This window comes from Equus przewalskii, unplaced genomic scaffold (genome assembly GCF_037783145.1).
Source record: "Equus przewalskii isolate Varuska unplaced genomic scaffold, EquPr2 ChrUn-3, whole genome shotgun sequence".
Taxonomy (NCBI): domain Eukaryota; kingdom Metazoa; phylum Chordata; class Mammalia; order Perissodactyla; family Equidae; genus Equus; species Equus przewalskii.
In genome coordinates, this window is record NW_027228751.1 from 3,147,824 (window position 1) to 3,168,017 (window position 20,194).

Here is a 20,194-nt window from a genome sequence, read left to right on the forward strand (position 1 = left end):
ATCTATGTACGCTAGCCATGACGGGGCCAGCAGGAATAGGGACGCGCAGCTGGGAGAAGCTCCTCTGCAAACTGCGCAAGCCCTTTATTCTATGTTCTATCTCCTTGTCTGCTATTTAAACCCTGTCTGTCTCCAGTACAATCACCCTCTTGAAAGATGAGTTCTCAAAATGATTTATCCCACTTCTAAATGGGTCTTTTCTCTGTGCTCACCATCACTGGAGACAGGGCCGCCACCAAGGCAGCAGGGAGCATGACCTCAGTCTAGGGCTCTGCTCCACTTAATTAAACACCCCCGGTTCTAAATACACTTCAGTCTGGCGAACCTGAGAAATAAACATTCTGCATGTTCCTCCTTGCTGTCATGCTTGTATCTTCCTATATTGGATGGACCAGATCTGTCTGTATTTCTAATGCCAATATTTTATACATTCTATTTCAAAGGACATTTCATGCATTGCCACAAAGTTGTGCATTTACAAATCTTCTAACCACATAGATTATATAGGCTTATCATTTAGTCAGATACATTTTCCTTCTTCAGTACCATGGATACAAGGCTTTTCTTGGTACAACTCAACACAATCAAAGGGAAGGTTGCTGCGTGGGGCCTTGCTTGGTCTAACTCATTAAATTCCAAAGAACAGTTTAAGTCTCTCATCTTCATGAGGCATATTGAGCTCAAGGATGGCTTGTACCCAATTAGCTTAAAGTCATTCATTCATACCAGTGGTCTCAACTGGGGATAAATCTGCTCCCCAAAAGACGTTTGGCAATATCCAGAGACATTTTTGGTTGTCACAACCCAGGTAGGAGGGTTAAAAGACCCCGACCTATATACCATTCTATTAAATCTTGGGAAAATCCCTCTGAGACAGGAAATCAGTGAGATAATTGCCCCCAATTTACAGAAAAGAAAATTGAGGCTCATGATAAGCAAAATGGCTCTCTCCATACCCGACTGTGAGTGAGGAACAAAGGCCCCCATGCTGCTTTCCTGTACCATCCTTCTCTCTCCAAGAGGGTGGGGGGATGACACAATGTCCAATGACTTATGCCCTCATTTTCAGTTATGAAATACTTTTCAACTCCACAAATAAAAATCTTTAACAATAAAAATAGAAAGAAATGGCAAAAAGGAAAAACCCATACTTCGATTCTGAGGGACCATGACAATTCTTACTAGATTCATTCATTGATTTAGAGATGTCTTGAGGAGAGACAGTGTCTTGTCCATCTACTCCATCATGAGGAAAAGGGGGGCTTTCACCATTACCTGAACCCATCCAGTGGGGAGGGAATCCACTTTTCCCCTTGAGGCAGAGGCATCTGGAAACTCTCAGAGTTTGGCTTCTCACCCAAGGTCTGGATGTTTTGGAGGCTGCCGAGGGGGGCCCTAATGGTTCCCACAATCCTCAGTGTGGGTGGTGAAATTGGGTAAGCTGCTACCAGTAACACTAGAGGGACCAGCCCCTCTGAGAGTGAAACAGCCCTGAAGACAGGACAGAGGGAGTGCTTTGCCCCCACACCAAGAGCATGGGGCAATGGAAGCCTAGGTCCAGTCCAAGCAGAGGTCAATAGCCCCACGTCACCAACGACAGCAGCTGCAGACAAAAGGGAAGCCAGAGGAGTGTGAACTGTTGCATGAGCCAACTCCATCCTTCACGCCATCCCCACCCCTGGGCAGGCATTTGGACATTGAAGGTAGAAGGAGGGAGAGAGGGGAGGCCAGGCCCGGCTCTTCCACTTGAGGCAAGCTCTGCTGGGACAGAGAAAGAGGACTTTCAATCTGACAAGGATGATAATTAATAATACCCAAGTGTGGCTGAAAGACCATCTACCAGAAATGAAACTTTTAAAACAGAAGTGACTGCAAGTTACTGCATCAGACTGGGATAAGCAAAGTTAGTAGTAGTTATTGGGAGACAAAAGAAACCCATCCCATGTGTACACCTCACCAAGTTGAGATTTCTCAATCTAATGTATATGGAGAGGTGCCGTGCTAGGACACATTTACTGTAAGGAGCACAGGTATTTATTATTTGGTCCTCATCTCACATGTGGCTTGGGATGTGGCCCACTTAAGATTTACAGGAAAAAAGGTTTTACCTAATTAGATGCAATATGAATGATTTTCCCATCTTCCCACCACAGTTGTGAATGTGTTGCTAATCTGTATACTAATGGTAGGCATCAATCAATCAGAAAATGTCAATGAAATTTAATGTACAGTCATGCGTCTTTTAACGACCAGGATATGATCCGAGAAATGTGTTAGGCAATTTCGTCCTTGTGCAAACATCATAGAGTGTACTCACACAAACCTAGATAGTATAGCCTACTACACACCTAGGCTATGTGGTACTAATCTTTTGGGGCCACCATCGTATATGCAGTCCATCATTGATCAAAACATCGTTACGCAGCACATGCCTGTAATTAGTTCGGTTATTTTAAATGGCTCAATTTTAATTCCATTCAAGTTGTACCATGAAACTGGACAATGAAGAAAACTTCCTGGTAAAAGGAAAACACATACGGATATATCCCAAGACTCCAAACACACTCCACACGTGTTGTTTGGAATCAAACCCAATACTAGGATGGACTCTCTCAACTCAAAATTATTATTAATAAAATACTATTTCAAAAGTGTGTGATAATGAGAAAATATGTGCAAGTGGTATATAAAGATACTATTAGCAATTTACTACTGGAAAATTTTGAACACTCTTGTTGAGGACTATTTGTTCATATTGAGGCGAAAGAAATGAGACAAAAGGTATAGACCATGTACTCAAAAGTAAAGGACAAAAGCTAAGACTGTTAAACCAAGTGACTGATGTGTCTTTACAGGGGTGGAGAGAGCAACAGAAAGTGGACATGTCTGTGCCAGCAGAGCCATCATGGAGTTGTCAGCCCATTTCCCTCTTAGCTTAAGCTTCAGCAAGTAGGACAGTATGAGCGGAATAATTAGTGATTCCAATAATTATTTTAATTTTATTAAACAAAAGATCAGGTAGAATTTTGTAGAATACGTATGAGAATTTGTGTCTGAATAATATTTTTCTTAAAGAATTTTTCCCTTGTTTTCCCTAGGGGGGACACAAACACTCACACACAACAGTCTTCTCAAAAAATGGCTATAGAAGGAAGGTGCCCCATGGTCTCAGATGGTGGCTCACCACCAATGCTCGCACCAGCAATGCAGCGGCTCTCAGCACGCCAGTGGGAGGCGATCATGTTTCAGAGAGCTTCATCCGCGATTTTAGATATTAGATTTGAATAGTTGCCCTAATACGTTCAAGTTCTAGCAAATTTGGTAAATTTTTCAGTGGAGTCTTCATCCAGGTCCATCTAGATATGAGAATAAATAAATAAATAAATAAATAAATAAATAAATAAATGTAACTTGGGTCCTAAAGTAAAAGGGAAATGAGATTAGTAAAATTTGGATTAAAAAGGAAGGCATTTAACACACGCAGGAAGAGAATTAAAAGTTACAGCTGGAAAGAGACCAGTAAGATAGGGCTCCTCTAGGAATTACTGGGAACGTTAGGGCATGTTACCTCATAGTCTTAACTCTGTCCCTTACCAAACCGATGGGGACTTCTCATATACACAAAAGCTGACACCTAAGTTTGCTGCTCCGTAATCCCCTTGTCCTTGTAGCAGAAGCACTGACTAGTGGTGTCATGACCAAAATATAAACAAGTCCCTGTATTAAAAACACAACAGGGCCCTCAATTCTAAAATCAAGACTCTTTCTGAATTATCTGAGCGGCAATAAGAGGAGTAGCTTTTTCTCCTTTTGTAACAACTGATTCCCAAAGGACAGTCCTTCATTATAGAAAACAAGCAATAATCATTCACCCATACATATCTCTCCAACTCTCGGAGCCAACTCTCCAGAGATTGCAAATAATTCACATTCAGGAGAATATACTCCCTGAAATCTGGTTCAGAGTGATCAGAATCCCCAGGTTGAAGAGTTCTACAGCTAACTCCTACATTATCATTTGATCCTAAATATACTAAAAAATAAACAAACCTGTTTTTAGTAACATAGAAATAACCGTCTTCATCTTTTCTATACTAGCCATCTTGGAATTTTTCCACAGGATATTAGAGTTGACAAAGACTGTAGGAATCCAGTTTCACTTCAGTCCAGAGGTGTGAAATGACTTCTTCAAAACAAACAGGAAGTGAAAATACTCGTTTTTGTGAATTTCCCACCAACGATTTTGGTTTAGAGTTGAAAGTTTGTTCACTCTGTGTAAACCAATGACTCTCCTAGTGGCAAAGATGGCAGGTCCAAGCAAGTGATCTTGAGAGTTGGGATATTATTTAATAGACTAATATAATTTCCCAAAGGGTATTCCAAAAGATGTTGCTAAGTGCTATAGGAAAAAAGGACTCTGGGTTAAAATAAATTTGGGATAACCTGAGTTAAACAATGAAAACAAATTTCTCTACCATGGAACCTCTCTAAGGCTTTAATATGCTTAGGTTATGATGAATGTCTAGGGGGGAATTATGTCATGTTGAATTCCCCTAAATGATACGACCACGAAACTGTGTCCATAAATCATCTTCAGAGCCCATAAATCAATTCACTAAGCATACTTCTGAAACACTGACTTAGAATTAAAACTAGAGTAAGATAAGCTTTTTATCTCATATAGGTCAAATATTCAGCAAAGATCTTACAAATTCCAAATGGCAATAGAAGGAATGACATTTTTCTTAGAGGATATTCTCCTTATAGGTATTCCCACATGCACACGCATACACACACAAAAGTGGCAACAGCCTTACTCAAAAAAGTTCTTAGGGTAAAATGACAGAAATGGTAAGAGGGTGGGGAAATATTTGTGGCTGTTCAGCCGCTTTATATAGGTTACATGCACTCTCAGGAGGTAATCTTTGCTTCATTTGACAGATGAGAAATCTCAAGTTTAGAGATGCGAACTTCAGAAGTCCAGCTGGATCCTACAGAGGTGCCAAGTAGGGTGTTGGGATCAAGCCTGTTTCTCTAGATCCAAAGCACCTGTTCTCCCCACTACATTATACCACCTTGCTTACTTCCATCCGAAAGTTCAATAACGACAAAAATGGCAAATGTCAAGCACTGTGCTAGGGGCTCCAGCAAGGCCCCGATCTCAAGGATTTTGCTGTCTAGTGGGATAAACAGACTCGAAGACAAATTCAATTAAGATTGATTTTGCAGTCACAATTGTTGTCTATTCCCTAACATCTATTCCACCCCCAAATGATCAAGCAAAACCAATCACAGTAATTCTATTCTGCCTGCCAGTAACTCATTCAGGAAAGGGCATGTGACTCAGTCCTTGACAATTAGACTTGAGAAGTGAACCGAGGGCTTCTTGGAAAGGTATCCTCATTCCCAAGAAATCAACGGAGAGAAAATAATTGCCTTCATCCGTTACACACTGTCACATCTGTCTGTGATTCTCTGAACTGCTACAGTCATCTTGCTCCAGGCTAAGGAGGAAGCACAGGAAGTGATGAGCAGAAGATAGAGCTGGAGAAGTAGGTAGAAGTCAGATTTTCATAAAAGGCTTTATATTCAGGGTGACTATATAATTTACCATCCAAATTGGAACACTTCTGAGAGTGAAAAGGAATGTTACTAATAAATAAGCTGGTACAACAGGCATAAAATGAACAGATCTACTGACATGCCATGCTAAGGAGTTTGGGCTTTGTCTGGGTCTGGCTACTTCAGGGCTTTTAAGGAAAGAAAGTTTGTAGCCGCATTCACATTTTAGATATATCTTCTGGCCACAATAGAGAGAAGGGGTGTATGGGGACAGGACCAGAATCGGGATAAAACCGGAGGCATGGTCAATATGAGAGAGGTTGAGGGACTAACTGAGGGAGGATAATGGAGATAAAGAGGAGGAGTAGATTTGAAAAATGTCTCAGAGGCAAATGAGGACCTGGTCACTGAGTAGGTCTGAAGGGAGAAGGTGCGATGGCATTCTGAGATGGGCTCAGGTTCCTGGCTTGGACATCTGCAAGAAACATGATGCCATTTCCCAGGACTGGGAACACATGAGGAGCATCGTCCTCAGCTCACCCTGGGAAAGCTGAGGCAACCAAAAATCTGAAGACTGCTGGAGGCTAAGCTAACTTGGAGCTGCTGAATAAGCTTGTGCATAAGATGCCGTCTTGACGGGAATCATAGAAAGTAAATTAGGAGTGGGGAAAATTGTGTTAGTTCTCCTCTTGATCTTCCAGGCAAAGATTAAGAATGAGAGAAAATTTTGAGGCAAGAGAATTAGTTAGTGACTAGGAGTCCAATAGAGATTGTCAACAAGAAAAGATTGAGAGCAATATATCATAATGTGTCTGAGGCACAGGACACACAAAGGACACAAAACTTCGCCCTCATTGTCAGGAGGTACTCCCTGCCTGGAGTTTTGAGACCTCATCCATGCTGTGGCTTTAATCAAATCGTTCTCTTTCTCCCAAGAATCAATCTCTCTCTTCCTCATTTTCTCTCCTTGTTATTTTATCAGTTTTAATGTAATTAGGGGGCCTGACTTTTCCAATACACAGTTAAGATAATATTTGCAATGTGGTGGTTGCCAGCTACGGGATAAAACATCCAATGTCCTAGTGCTTGAGAATTCATTCATCCATTCATTCATTCATTCATTCATTAATCCAACATATATCTCTAGTGAGTACCATTATGTGATACGTGCTGTCCTTTTATTACAGAGAACAAAAAACAAGGCATGATGAGCGCGTGGACAGCCAGCTGCCAGGCTGTTTGTTTCTGCCTGTGAATCCAAGCCAGCAAAGACATCGCATAGACTGGTGTTTGTCAGAAAAACACACCACTCTCTCTCTCCTCCCAACTTCCCCTCGATGACCTCATCATATACTCTTAAAAGCGCCAAAAAATGAGGACGCTTAACTGAAGTAAGCCTTGAACGTGACCAAGATAAAATACACTGTTTTTGTAGGTTAACAATGAGTTTTCTTATCATCGAACTTTTTTTTGCTGTTCTGAGTCTAAGAAGACTTTGTCTCTGTGCTGCATCCTTAGTGTCTTCAAAACAACAGTGTTTATGACAAACTGTTATAGCTCGTAATGGTCAAAGGGAGAGTGGCCTTAGGATGACTTAAAGAGTAGTTAATCTCTTCACGGAAAACTACTTTCAGTTCATCCGAGTTCTTTATTTGGCAATTCGTTCAACGCGTGTTTATTGTCTACTCTAGTATCTAAAGTTCCTATCATAGATGTTGGGAACACAGAAAACATGCATATATAACCCTCCCCCTTGGACCATTTACTCCAGCAGGGAAGTCAAACAATAAGAACGTAATTACTCAATTAATTTTCAATCACAATTATGATGAGTGTTAGAAAGAAGTAAAGGTGCTAGGAAAGCCTAAACCAAGGGGGCTGACCTAGTCTGTAGAGAGAAGGCAGGCTTCTGCAAGGGCCCGCTGGTTAAGCTGAGACCTGATGGGTAAGGAGAAGGCAGCAAGGTGAAAGGGGGTGAGGCAGAGAGTTCCTGGAAGGAAGATGAAGCTGAGCACAGGCCCTTAAGCAAGAAGAAGCGTGAGGGCTTGGGGGTCCTGAGAAAAGAGCGGTGTGGCTGGAGCTTAGAGAGAGAAAGAGAGTGGCCAGGAAGGAGCTGGAAAGTTCTGCAGAGAAGGCAGGGGCCTCGCTGCTCAAAGTTTTCGTTAAACAACGTTAAAATAGCATACTTTGGAGGATTTGTAGAGTAGTTTCCAAGGCCTGTCGTAATGCTATGACATTTGGTGAGTGGATTTGGAGACTCAAGCTGTTGGCAAAACAGCCATAGCTGGAAAAGAAATGGGGCTATGCAGGACTCTCACCTCCCCACGCCAAGGGAGGCTCCAGCCCCGTTCACCTAGTACCTAACGTTGAACAACCTGACAAATCCCATTTTCTCCCATTTGTCATTTCTCCAGTGATTGCTTATACCTAGAAAGCAAGCCAGAGGAAGGAAGTGGGACAAACTGATGAGCACTGTCATCAATTATTTAAAGGAAAAAAATCCCATTACAGCTGCCTCCTTCCCTCAAGCTCTATGGAGTATAACTGGCACACCCAGTGTCAACGCAAGCTATGGATCCCTAACCTCCTGGGACCTTGAAAATGGAATGCTAACACATGGATCTAAACAGAACCCTCAACCATAATTAATTCAATACTTTTCATAGACATCGATTGGAATAGAATTATTATTAGTGTTGTTTGCCAAAAGGAGTTGGAGAGCAGATACATCCAAACCCAGGTTAGACAGAAAGCAGCTCATCCTGTCCAAATCACTGAGCAGGACCACGAACCACATCTCTAATACAAGCTCAAACACTGATGTGAGGGTAGACATACATACGCACAAGCAAGTACATTTAAATCCATGTAAATAGACACATAAATATTCATTACCATATTCCCTCTGATGCAGGATGTCATATTTTATGAGATGCAACACTTTAGGTACTAGCAAAAAAATGCTGCCAATTAAACTATGACATGCTACTGACTGTAAAATGCATCATAATTTCAAAGAAGTTAAAATATGAAAACATAAATTTTAGAAGTGATGAAACAAGGTGTATCTGAGTGTGTATATTGTGTGATACACACATATGTATACATTTTTTTCACGTCTTCACCTATGAACAAACCAATATCATGTTAGAATTAAAAGGAAGCCTTGGGTGATAGTCTCCTATTGCCCAAATCATAAGAAATCAGAGAAAGATCACATCAACTACAAATTTAGATTATGTTGGAATCCCTTTATCCCCACTTAAGTCCCATTTAATGCACGAAGCCTTTCCCAGCTGATGTCCCTTCCTGCTTTGCTAGAATACTGGCCATCTGCACCAACAGTTCCAAACCCAAGGACAGAACGTCTTGTTTGACTCTCATTGTTTCTCTATTTAAATTGTGTTTCCTTTTCAAGAATTAAGGTCCCTGCAGTGTGTGTGTGAGGGGGGAGGGGTTCCTAGGGATGGTGTTTTCTATCTAGCCCCGGCAGCTGTAGCATGAGCATCTTGACTTGTCTCCCGTGGAGAAAGTGAGTGCCCTCAATAGCTTGCTTATTAGTGTTCCTGGAGATTTTCAAAAAGAGAGAAAGCATTATAGGAAAATCAGTTTAAGATTTCTCACTCTGATCACAAATTCCCCTTTTATTAAATCCTTTACTTAGTTTTAACCCAATAATATTTATGAAATACCTAGTAGGAACCCCTGGGCTAGGTGCTGGAGATACAAAGAGAAGAGCTAACGCTTACCTTGTGCCAGATGAGGGCCTGGAGCTGCTCACAGAGAGGCAGTGGGCTGCAGACACATCAACATGCAAGTACAACAGACTGTGACCTTCTCATGTGACACAAGGAAGATTTGGCAAATAGGCTTCTTTCTCATGGGCCCTGAGAGTAGCTGCTTTTGGCTGACTATGTTGAGAAGGATTCTGAGGCCCTAGCACTTACCAACACATCTGCTCCTTTGTCAACTGTCTTCATGAAGGAATTCACAAAAAGGCAGAGCTGAGCAAAGGAAGGAAGATAAGTCACTCATTAACAACTTGCAATATTTTTGTACTTTAGCCAGGATCATAAAGACATAAGTTTTATTTAATTATTTTATGGTTGAATAATGTATGTTAACTGTAGATTTTTAGAAAGTACAAAAAATGTTACAGGGGGCTAACAAAATATACATAGTCCTACAGAGACAACATTCTCATTTCTTTCCAATCTTTTTTCTAAGCGTCATTAGATGCTTAGAAACGAGGAACATCGTAACAACAATAAAGACATGGAGAAGCCTTCATCTTCTGGTTTCTGTTAAGGGATAGACAACAGTTCTCAAAGTGTATTCATAGAGCACTCTTACCACAAGATGCTCTCAAAGAAGAGCTCTGTGTTTAAGTACATTTGGGATACGCTGCATCCTCTATCCCCATCCTAGGGTGGGTGAGGGGCAATGGTAACAAGGTATCAGCATACAAAGATCTTGAGAAGTTCCACAGTAAAGAAACATATTCACATGGAAACTTTTCTTTTTTCTTACTTTCTGTCTTCCTTCTACCCTCCTGACTTCCTTCCTTCCTGACTTCCTTCCTTCCTTCCTTCCTTCTTCTTTCCCTCTCCTCTCCTCTCCTCCCATTCTTTCCTGTTAACAACTAGCATCTTGCAGCAGAGCTACATTCCTACAGAATACACTTGGGAAATACTTTCCCAGTTGATGTTCCCAGGTTCCTGCATTTACATGCTTCTCAGGGCCAAGCAGCCCTGAGGGAAGCAGGCCTACCTTGTGTAAGATGTAAGCGCCTAGATGCTTTCATTGCACCTTGTGGTGCTCACTGAGGTATACTGCCTCGAAAATACCATGTGGGCTGAACAAGATTGTCGAATAAAAGCTTCCAGGCTGTACCCTCTGGAATTGATACAATAAAGTCAAAGTGAAAAACTAATAAATTTCAAAAAACTTTCCATTTACATAGACATCTGCTATTTTCATTTCCCAAACCTGAAATTCATCTTCTACAATGCAAAGTGAATGTATTTTTATAATTAAGACATATTTCTTACTCACCAACAGTGTGACGGGCATGAGCAGCATCTAGAAGAAAGGAGGCAGAATTCCAGATATCAGGCTGGTCATCACCGCCCCTGGACACACCACATTGGAAAAGAGGCCCTGAGGACACAGAGAGAGGTGGATCTTGAGTCATCAGACATGTACTAAATTGCCATCATCTGCAAGATACCATCCTAAGCAAATATTCTCCTAATTTTCCTCGAAACTGGAGAGCTCTTTAGATTAATAACCATGCACCATGTGCCCACTCTGTGAAAGGAGCCTGGGATATAAAAGAAAGCCTCTACTCCCCAGAAACTCATAGTATAAAAACATTCATAGCTATCTTGTACCTTTACCTAAGAATAGTTGGAGGTGGGGCAGTGTTCCTTGAGATGTAATAGCCATCAGCTGTAGCTTGAGATGGGCGCTTTCAGCACCAGAGAAGCCTCCAAATGATACACATAGTCTGGGTCCCATCACTCTAGTAAATTCTGCCCCAATAATGAAAATCTCAGTCTATGCGGACTTATGTTGGCTTTTCGCTATTTTGTTCCATATAAAGTCCTAGCTTGATCTTTAGTGATTTGTTATCCACAGCAGAATTGCTCCACTATTTTATCTAGTTTAATTTTGGGTGATTTATCTTAATTATCGATAATTTATTTTTAAACATATTTATCATTTGTAATCTTAATTTTAATTGATTTAAATCTTATTTTTAATTGATTTTTAATAACAATTAGTATAATAATATGTTGTATAATTTAATAATTATATGGTAGATAATTATTATAATAATTATGCTATATAGTGATAATTATCACATATAATCGTATAATAATTATTTTTAATAAATTTTTTTAATCTTAATTTTATTCATTTAAGTAAAGAATTGAAAATACCAATGTCAGTGAGATAGTCCATGTTTGGCCTGTGCCCAAAATAAAAGAAGCTTACTGTCTTCCTTCCCCCAGTCAGCAGTACAAAAGTCTGTTAGTCCTAAAGCAGATTTCCTATCCAGTTCCTTTGTGGTTAAATAAGATGCTCACAGCATCCTCTGGAGAAGGTCAGGTGAATAATCTTAGGCTCAACATCAGGACCTTTGGCAACTCATTATTTACGTATTGTTTATTTATGTTAATAAACTCTAATACAGCAGTAGCTATCTATGCCAGATACTGTTCTAAGCATTTTATAAACATTGACCCAGAACTTCCCCCTAAAAGAGTAATGAGTTCTATCTCAAAGAGAGCTTAGAAGAGCTGAGAGAGCTGTGTTTCTATCTTATTTTTAGAACTAACACTAAGTCCCTAGCTGGGGAAATCTCTGAACTAAAACTCAGAGCCTCCAACACATAAATCAATATTAGATGAAAAATAACTTGGCAGGAAGTCATAGCTTCATGGGCTCCTCATTATAATACCACCATAAGTTTAATTCAGAAAAAAGAAGGCAGGTAATTCTGAGACTTTCTATAAGACGTATGTGAGCTATTGAAATCTGTTATTTTGCTTCTATGAAATCCAACAAATACCAATAGCATAGTCCTTTGAAAGGAATTTTCTTTTTTTTTTCTTCTCCTCCCCAAAGCCCCCCAGTACTTAGTTGTATATTCTAGTTGTAGGTCCTTCTGGTTCAGCTATATGAGACACCACCTCATCATGGCTTGATGAGCGGTGCTGGGTCCGCCTCCAGGATCTGAGCTGTAGACACCCTGGGCCACCAAAGGAGAGTGTGCAAACTTAACCAATCGGCCAGAGGGCCGGCCCCAGGAATTTTCTGATAGAGTTCTTTCCCAGGTCTTCTCTGATGAAGAAAGTCACAGATTCTTCCGAAAGGAATATTCTCTCATTAACTTATTCCGCCTTTATGGAAAACAGTCTCAAACCTCTCTTGGCAATCATGGCTTAAGTAAAACCCAAGATCCCCTCAAGAACAGAGAATGGATAATATTTTCTGACCTCACCCAGCACTATCTCAGTTTTTACAGGCTAAGCACAGGTGACTGGAATCAAAGAAACTGACCAGAGGAAGAGAGGGACACTGCAGTCACCCGTCCCCACACACACACCATCCTTCAAGCTACAGAGAGTCTACCGTGTGTGCTTTTAGGAGAACTATCCCTCAAAGACTGAGGAACCTCAGCGCTAGATGATTACATAAGATGGAGATAGATCTGAAAGAAAGATCAGCATAAAAAAATTAAAGCATTAATAAGCAAATTTTAAGGTTACAGTAATGAACATGGGGATGTCACTACAGCATGTACCTTGAAGGAACATGCTTAGGAAAGTACAAGGAGGATGGAACACACTAAAGAGGAGGCATGGAAGCTAACAGACTGGTCCAGGACTGGTGAGATGCTGGAAAGATCCAACTCGGAGATATGAAGGTGGAGTGATTAGTTCGAACAGGTGGTGGCTTCTGGCAGATCCACTCCTCATTGCTTTTATATCTCTTACTAGAAGGGACCCCATAAGATAAAATCTAGAGAAGCATGTTAAGAAAACAAATATTTGCGCCTGAAAGCAAACAGAAGAAAAAGATGAAATAAGATACTGAGATCCTAACAAATAGTGTTAGTTCTACATGTGGTAGAGAAGGAAAGGGACAAAATTGGGAAACAGGCTAAAATTTTAAAAGCTCAGCAGAGCTGCCCAGGAGCAGTAAACCCTCAGAGGAAGTATAAACCTACTAGCATAAATTATTCAAAGCTTCCAACATGCAAACAATGAGAAAGGGTAAAGTCTAGGGAATGCACGGCAGACAAGAGTTGGCCTTCGCTGGGTCCCCTGAAGCCAGACTCTGGAAGCACTAATAGCAATTCAGAGGAAAATTCTCTAGCTGAGATAAATCTATGACAAGGGGAGACTCTCCCCAGGATTATGTTTTCACAGGTCTAAAGAAATTCCAGAGCAAGAGGCCATAGCGGCATCCGGCTAAAAATGTCTTAACCTTGTTGGGATGGAGAAATCTACAGAAAGAGCAAGAGTTCAGGATGTAGAGAAGGCCAGGCTATGAGCTGTGGGCCTGGGACACACCTGCCACAAATGTGTCACCAGACGGGGCCTGGTGTAGCAATGTAGCTGGGGACACAGCACTTAAGGGGAAAAGGAAAGGAAAAAGTTTTACATAGGCACAGAAGAAAAAAAGGGAATTTAAAGCAAAGGCCTGGTGATTGGCCATTATTATAAATGTTTTAAATTTGCAAGAAGAAATGCTTCAAATGCTACTCTCTGACAAAAAATATGCTTAGATGCATTTTTCTTCCAAATATGGTCCATGTGCCTCAGTGAGCCTCGTGATGGGAGATTCCTTCCATAGGTTGAAGTCTGGGTAGCTGGAGTATGAGGGTAGAACTCCTATTCACACTATAGATCCTTAACCAGAGGACCAGGAAAGAGCAGGATTGGATTAACTCAACCACAGAGTTCTAAGGGAACATTGCTTATTCCAGTAAGAGGCAACCCAGGTTACGGATGCTGGAGAGAGCCCTACTCACCCTAAACATCTGAGTGAGATGGCTAACATGGACAGACAAAGAAAATGGAGAAGGGAGATTTGAGGACTTGGACAGATTGTGACTATAACTTATAAGAGAAAGGAGGTTTAATCTTTGGACTTCAATGTTTCCCTGGAAATTTAAAAATGGGATGATATGCATACAGTTCAAATTTAGAGATTTTGTATAATACTCATACTGTGTATTTCAGTTGTCATTTAAGCTCATTGCTTAATCTCCAGAGAGCTATATTGAACAACGGAACAGATAATTAGAGAACTAGAAAAGAGAATGGAGAGTGAACTTTTATTTTGGGTATAGTGTGACTTTAGAGTTAATTTTATAATGAACTGCTCTGAGCCCTTTCAGAGCTTTCTGGGAGCAAAAGTTTACCTGATGAACCTAGAGGAAACACAAAAAAGCAGTAGTTGGCATTAGAACAATGGTTCTTTTTTTTTTTTAAAGACTTTATTTTTTTCCTTTTTCTCCCCAAAGCCCCCCAGTACATAGTTGTATATTCTTTGTTGTGGATCCTTCTAGTTGTGGCATGTGGGACGCTGCCTCAGTGTGGTTTGATGAGCAGTGCCATGTCCGCGCCCAGGATTCGAACCAACGAAACACTGGGCCGCCGGCAGTGGAGCGCGCGAACTTAACCACTCGGCCACGGGGACAGCCCCCAGAACAATGGTTCTTAAAGTGTGATCTGGGAAACTCACTCAGGGGGTCTATGAAGTCAAAACTATTTTTATAATATTACATTATTGCTTTTGTCACTCTTTTCTCTCACATGTACACAGCCGAAGTTTCCAAAGGCTCCATGACATGTGGCTCCATGACATTGCTCAGAAGCTTCCATGCCTCCTGACATCTCTTGCTGACCCCCCATGGAAAAAGGGGTGACTTACAGTTGAGATTAAGCAAAAGGAATGAGCGTGTGTGGCTCGGCTCTTTCAGAGCTGGCTTCCCACAAGCAGCGTCTAATCCTCTTCTCTTTCCCGCCTCCATTCAGTAGAGCAGACTCTGCCACCAGAGGGAAGGTTGAAGTCATCCATCCATGCAGGGTAACGTTAATTCACAGAAAAGGGACTAAGAAAAATCTAATTTTAGCCGCAGGTCCAGTTTTGCCAGAAATAAAGCTAATCTGGTAATCCCTGTATATATGTTGCTCAAATAGTGCATGACCTGAAAGGGACAGTGTAGTAGGGATTCATTTATACCTCAGACCCCAAAATGTGACCTGAGGTGGGCACTGTCCTCTCTGTACCCTAGTCACCTTCCTCTGGAATATGGCGATATCATAGCTGCCTCACAAGCCTATGAGATAATACACGTAAAGAGCCCAGTACAGTGCCATAGCAGATGGCTATTGCTTTGTTATCATTCATTAGATAAATGAGATATCCCAGAGAGCTTCAGAATGCATGAGAAGGAGCTCCACAGAAGTAGAGAACCATGAACTCATATTCACAGCTCTAAAATCTTCCTTCATGCCAACTGGCAACACTTGGCGTCCTATCTTGTCCTCACAGCAATCGAACTCCAGTGGCTGTAATGTACTTTCTGAAACTACGGCAATTATTTTGGTGGTCAACCTTATAATCAAGAATTAAACAGTCATAAAGAGACTCTTTCCTTGCTATTTCCATGTCACTGAGACAGGCCCCACCTGCTGGTTGAAGTTCCTGTTGAAAGCCACACTCAGAAAGTCAGTGGCATATTCGGAAGAGCTGTAAGTGTCCTGGCTTTTGCTGTGCTGGATGTCCTCAAGGTTAAAATTAGATTTCAAGGCACTGCAGGATGATGTCCAGTCGAGGTGGATGGTCATGGTGACAAAGAAGAGGTTCCAGCTCTCGAATCTGAGGACAAACAACCAACAACTGTATTTTGAAAACTAGCTCACTTTTAGATATGTTAACATCATGTTGTGATTTATAATAAGAAATATATATTTGGTCTTCATCCCTTGTTCCTGGCGCAGAGCTCCTAAAACCCTTGGAATTTTCTAAGTGAAAGTCAATAAGAGAGAGCAGACACAAAGTCCAGAGAGAGCCGTAGCCGTAGTTACAGCTATAAAAGGGCGCCTAGGGGGCTGGCCCCATGGCCGAGTGGTTAAGTTCGCGCGCTCTGCTGCAGGCGGCCCAGTGTTTCCTTGGTTCGAATCCTGGGCGCGGACATGGCACTGCTCATCAAACCACGCTGAGGCAGCGTCCCACATGCCACAACTAGAAGGACCCACAACGAAGAATATGCAACTATGTACCGGGCGGCTTTGGGGAGAAAAAGGAAAAATAAAATCTTTAAAAAAAAAAAAAGGGCGCCTAGCTGAAGCTGTGGCCTGCAGAGGAACACAGCCTCTTCACAATTTGGCCCAGCAGAGGGGGATCCAAGGACGTAAATACTCCAATCTCCCTTTTCTCCCATCTAGCCGTCTCTACCTTCTCCTTCCAGTGGCCAAAACCACTTGAAAGCCAGATGGCAGGGGAATCCGGTAGATCACTTGTAACGTCAGCGTCTCTAGCCACGGAGTGGAGAAAAGAGCAGTGTGGATGTGGAGGTGTATGTAAAGAACAAAGACTAAGAACTGCCCCCTAGAGAACTCCAACATTTAGATGTCAAGGAGGAAACGAACTTGAGAAGGAGTAACTGGCGAGACAGAAGAAAAATCAGGAAAGTGTGGTGTCCTGGAAGCTAAGGGAGGAAAGCATTTCAATAGGGTGGAAGCGATTGGCTGTGTCAAATGCTACCGATGGGTCAAGTAAGATGAGGACCAATGAAGGCAGCAATGAAGGCCAGTGTTGTCAGTGATAAGCAGTGTTTGGTAGAGGGGCGAGAGGGAAAGTCTGATTGAAGAGGATCCAGGAGAGGAAGGGAGCAGAGGCGCTGGAGACGAAGACTAAAGACAGGTCTTCTGAGTTTTGCTACAAAGAAAAGCAAAACCAGTACAAAACAAAAGAACAAAAACCCAAACAGAGTAGCAAGTTGCTCGGGGAAATGAGGTCATAAGGAGATTTTCATCTGATTTTTTTTAAAGAAGGAAGACACTGACACATTCATTCATTCCAAGAATTACTAATTTACTATTCCATCCTGAAAAACGATCCAATTTTTGCAGTGTCCTGGAGACTTTGAGTCCCGTTAAAACATCCGTGCCTAGCAGCATTTCTCATAATAGAAGTTTTCCTTTCATAAAATTACAGTAATACCTATTCCTACTTATTTATCCTAGTCCACATCCCCTCTCATTTTGCCACCACACTTTCATACATCAAAGACAAAACTAGGCAGAAAAACAAAGACTTTCACTCTAACAAATACGTCTAGAATATAGATGTTCCCTTGAAAAAAGGCTGGAGAAAAATGCTCTCATATTCCGCGGAGGGTTAAGCAAGATTGCAGCATTTAGATACACAGTGTCTACTCTCTGACACCTGTAAGTGAAACACGAACATGATATTGTTAGGTACAGCTAGACGTCCCCCCAAAAAGGAGAAAACATTGTCCTTTTCAAAAGAAGATAGCCAAAGGGATTGCTATTCAGTATCATCAGGTTTTCTCTGCTCCTAAACAGTTAGCTTTTTATCCAAATAAATGTACAATCTCTTGTTGAAGGGACATCCCCTGAAGGGAAGACCCTTCCAGACTTCTAATCAATCTATTTATGGCACCACCTTTCCACGCTCCCACTCCCCACATCCCCACTTCCTCCCCTACCCAGGGGAGATTCCATGACTCATCACAATCTTTACAATCTTTCCGCTTCAACTCCCACACCCTTTAACTTTGACACCCTCACTTTGAGATGGTGTCAGCTAGGGACATTTCTCTCAGGTCCAGAAAACTGACTTTGACCATTTTGGCTCCAATCAGGAGCCCAAGGAGAGATTTAAAAAAAAAAAAAAAACAACTCGAAGATCATTTAATGAAAAGGAGGAGCGAGCCCATATTCTAACAGCCACTTACTCAGAGTACCGGCAATCAATGAGTGTTGTCCTTTCCATTTCCCTATCGAGTTTATCTTGTGCCAAGTTATCATGCTGCACTTCCTATGCAACTGACATCTGAGGGTGATTAAAATCATCAATAGCAAGTGTTAAAGAGAGCAGCTTCATTAACCATTTTACACACTTTTTATTTCCTCACCCAGTTTTCAAGTCCTTCAGGGGCAAGGACAATATCATGGTAATGTGTAATCAACACAGGAGCAAACACCAAATATTTTTGGCATGAATGCCTTAATGAATTCATTTTTCGCCAGTCAGTATGAGCAAACAACTAATATAAAAAGGGGAGTTTGAGTAATTAAGTATGTGCTGGCTTTGTGAGGCTCTTTTCCTCGAACAAATTGGAATTTTAGGAGGAAGAATGGAGGAAATACAAAATAGAGAGCAGGAAGGAGAAACTGGGAAAAGTAGGACACTCAAGACACAGGTGTTCAGAGGAAGGAAGACAGGTGTTCAGAGGAAGCCAACAGGACCATGTATGTAAAAGACGATAACCATGACCTCTCATTGAATGTGTCTTCACCATCTCCCTTCCACTTGGTGACAGAATGTTTAAACGTGCTCCAAAGCACATAGTGAAACATACCCGTAAGCAGCTGTCCCTGTAAACACAGAATCCAACACCTTCATTGTGTATTCTTCCTTCACTGAAAGATTAAGCCTTGTTGTATTTTTATATACATTCACACACACACACACACTCAGAGAGAGAGAGACTGCACATATTGTGGTCTTGCCAGTGACAATTTAGCTCAGTAGTTATGAGTACAGAATCTGGAACTAGACTGGCTGGGCTTGAGTCCTGATTCTACTGCTTGCTAGCTCTGTACCTTGGGCAAGTTAATCTCTTTGCCTCATCTGTAAAATGAGGATAATAATGGTGCCTACCCCTAGCGTGAAGATTACATGAAAACATATATAATATACCTAGAGTAGTGCCCAGTACATGGTTATGTTATTTAACAAAGTTTTATAACAAGGCTCTATCTTGACCTGTGTGCATTATTAGTCACTGCTGGGTGGAAGGCCCTATTATAGCACTTGTTAGGGAGGTTGAGGAGAAGGAAAAGGGTAAGGATGCACTGGGTATGGCAAAGATGCACTCAGGTACCTAAAAAGCTGTTTCAGTTAATAGAGAGTGTAGGCAAATATGATCAGTGCTGTGTAATTTTAATTGAGACCTTCAAAGCTAGCATCAGCTAAACTATAAACGCAGATTCCCAAATCAGCAAAATGGATTGATTAATGTCTACAACCATTTCTTTTCATGCCCCTGCACTGGAAAGGCAAATAAGTGAAACATCGGAAACAGAGCCACCAAGAGGAGGCGCTGAGCGTTCTGGTTGTCTTCCATCTTTCCCGCGCTCAAAAGGGAAATGATTCTTCCCTTCAATCGGTTAGTTATTGAATAAGAATTGACAGATGCTCCCAGGTGCTCAGCACAAGCGCTGAGAGGGCAAAATCCATTTACGCTCCCCCAGTTCCTATTCCGCTTGATCATTAGATCTACTTGGGAGAGAAGCTGTACACATATCAAACAACAGGAAACCAATACGTGGCCGCGTGGGTCAGGACCGGCGGCTGCCAGGGCGTCAGGGACGGCGGGCTGCTCTTGCCCATCACACTGGATGGTTACTTCTTGGATCTGTATGTCGACGGGACTCCTGTTTCTGGAGTCTGGCTTGATTCAATTTTGCATTCCCTGAGTTCCCCTGGGCTGGGCGCGGTGAGAGCAGGCGACCTGAATGAGGCTGGGTCTCAGCCCGGGCAGAGGATGCAGCGACTGCGCCCTCCTCCGTGGATCCTCTACTCTGTCGGCGCTTCCGTTGGGGTCCGCAGGGAGGCGCTCACCTGCTCGCCTGGTGGCCAAAAGCACCTTCCTCAGCGTGCTGGGCACAAAAACAGAGTACCCAGCAGCAGCAGAAGCAGCAGCACAGACGCAGTTTCCCAAATAGTTAATTTCTACCCGCGACTAACTCTGCGGTCCCACCCGCGGCTCGGTCCTTCGACCCCGCCGCACCGAAGCATGCGGAGCCGGAACCGCCGGCGAGGAGCCTTCCACCCTCCAACAGCCCGCCTGGGTCAG

The 20,194-nt window shown here is 42.1% G+C and overlaps 2 long non-coding RNA genes across 3 annotated transcripts in view; one reads left to right on the forward strand and one right to left on the reverse strand.

The window, feature by feature from the left end:
- LOC139081671 (uncharacterized) overlaps nt 1-15,966 on the reverse strand; it is a 75,392-nt gene extending 59,426 nt beyond the window's left edge. Inside the window, exons 1-4 of one of the 2 annotated variants that reach the window (XR_011536864.1) lie at nt 15,774-15,966; nt 10,618-10,722; nt 10,333-10,458; nt 9,510-9,566 (exon numbers count right to left, since the gene is read on the reverse strand). This is a non-coding gene — a long non-coding RNA (uncharacterized lncRNA). Of the gene's footprint in view, nt 1-9,509; nt 9,567-10,332; nt 10,459-10,617; nt 10,726-15,773 lie in introns of those variants that run through there. The other variant, XR_011536865.1, reaches the window with a different exon arrangement.
- LOC139081672 (uncharacterized) lies at nt 6,750-11,508 on the forward strand. Its single transcript, XR_011536866.1, has 2 exons — nt 6,750-6,953; nt 10,624-11,508. It is a non-coding gene; the product is annotated as an uncharacterized lncRNA (long non-coding RNA).
- Nucleotides 15,967-20,194: the final 4,228 nt, after the last annotated feature.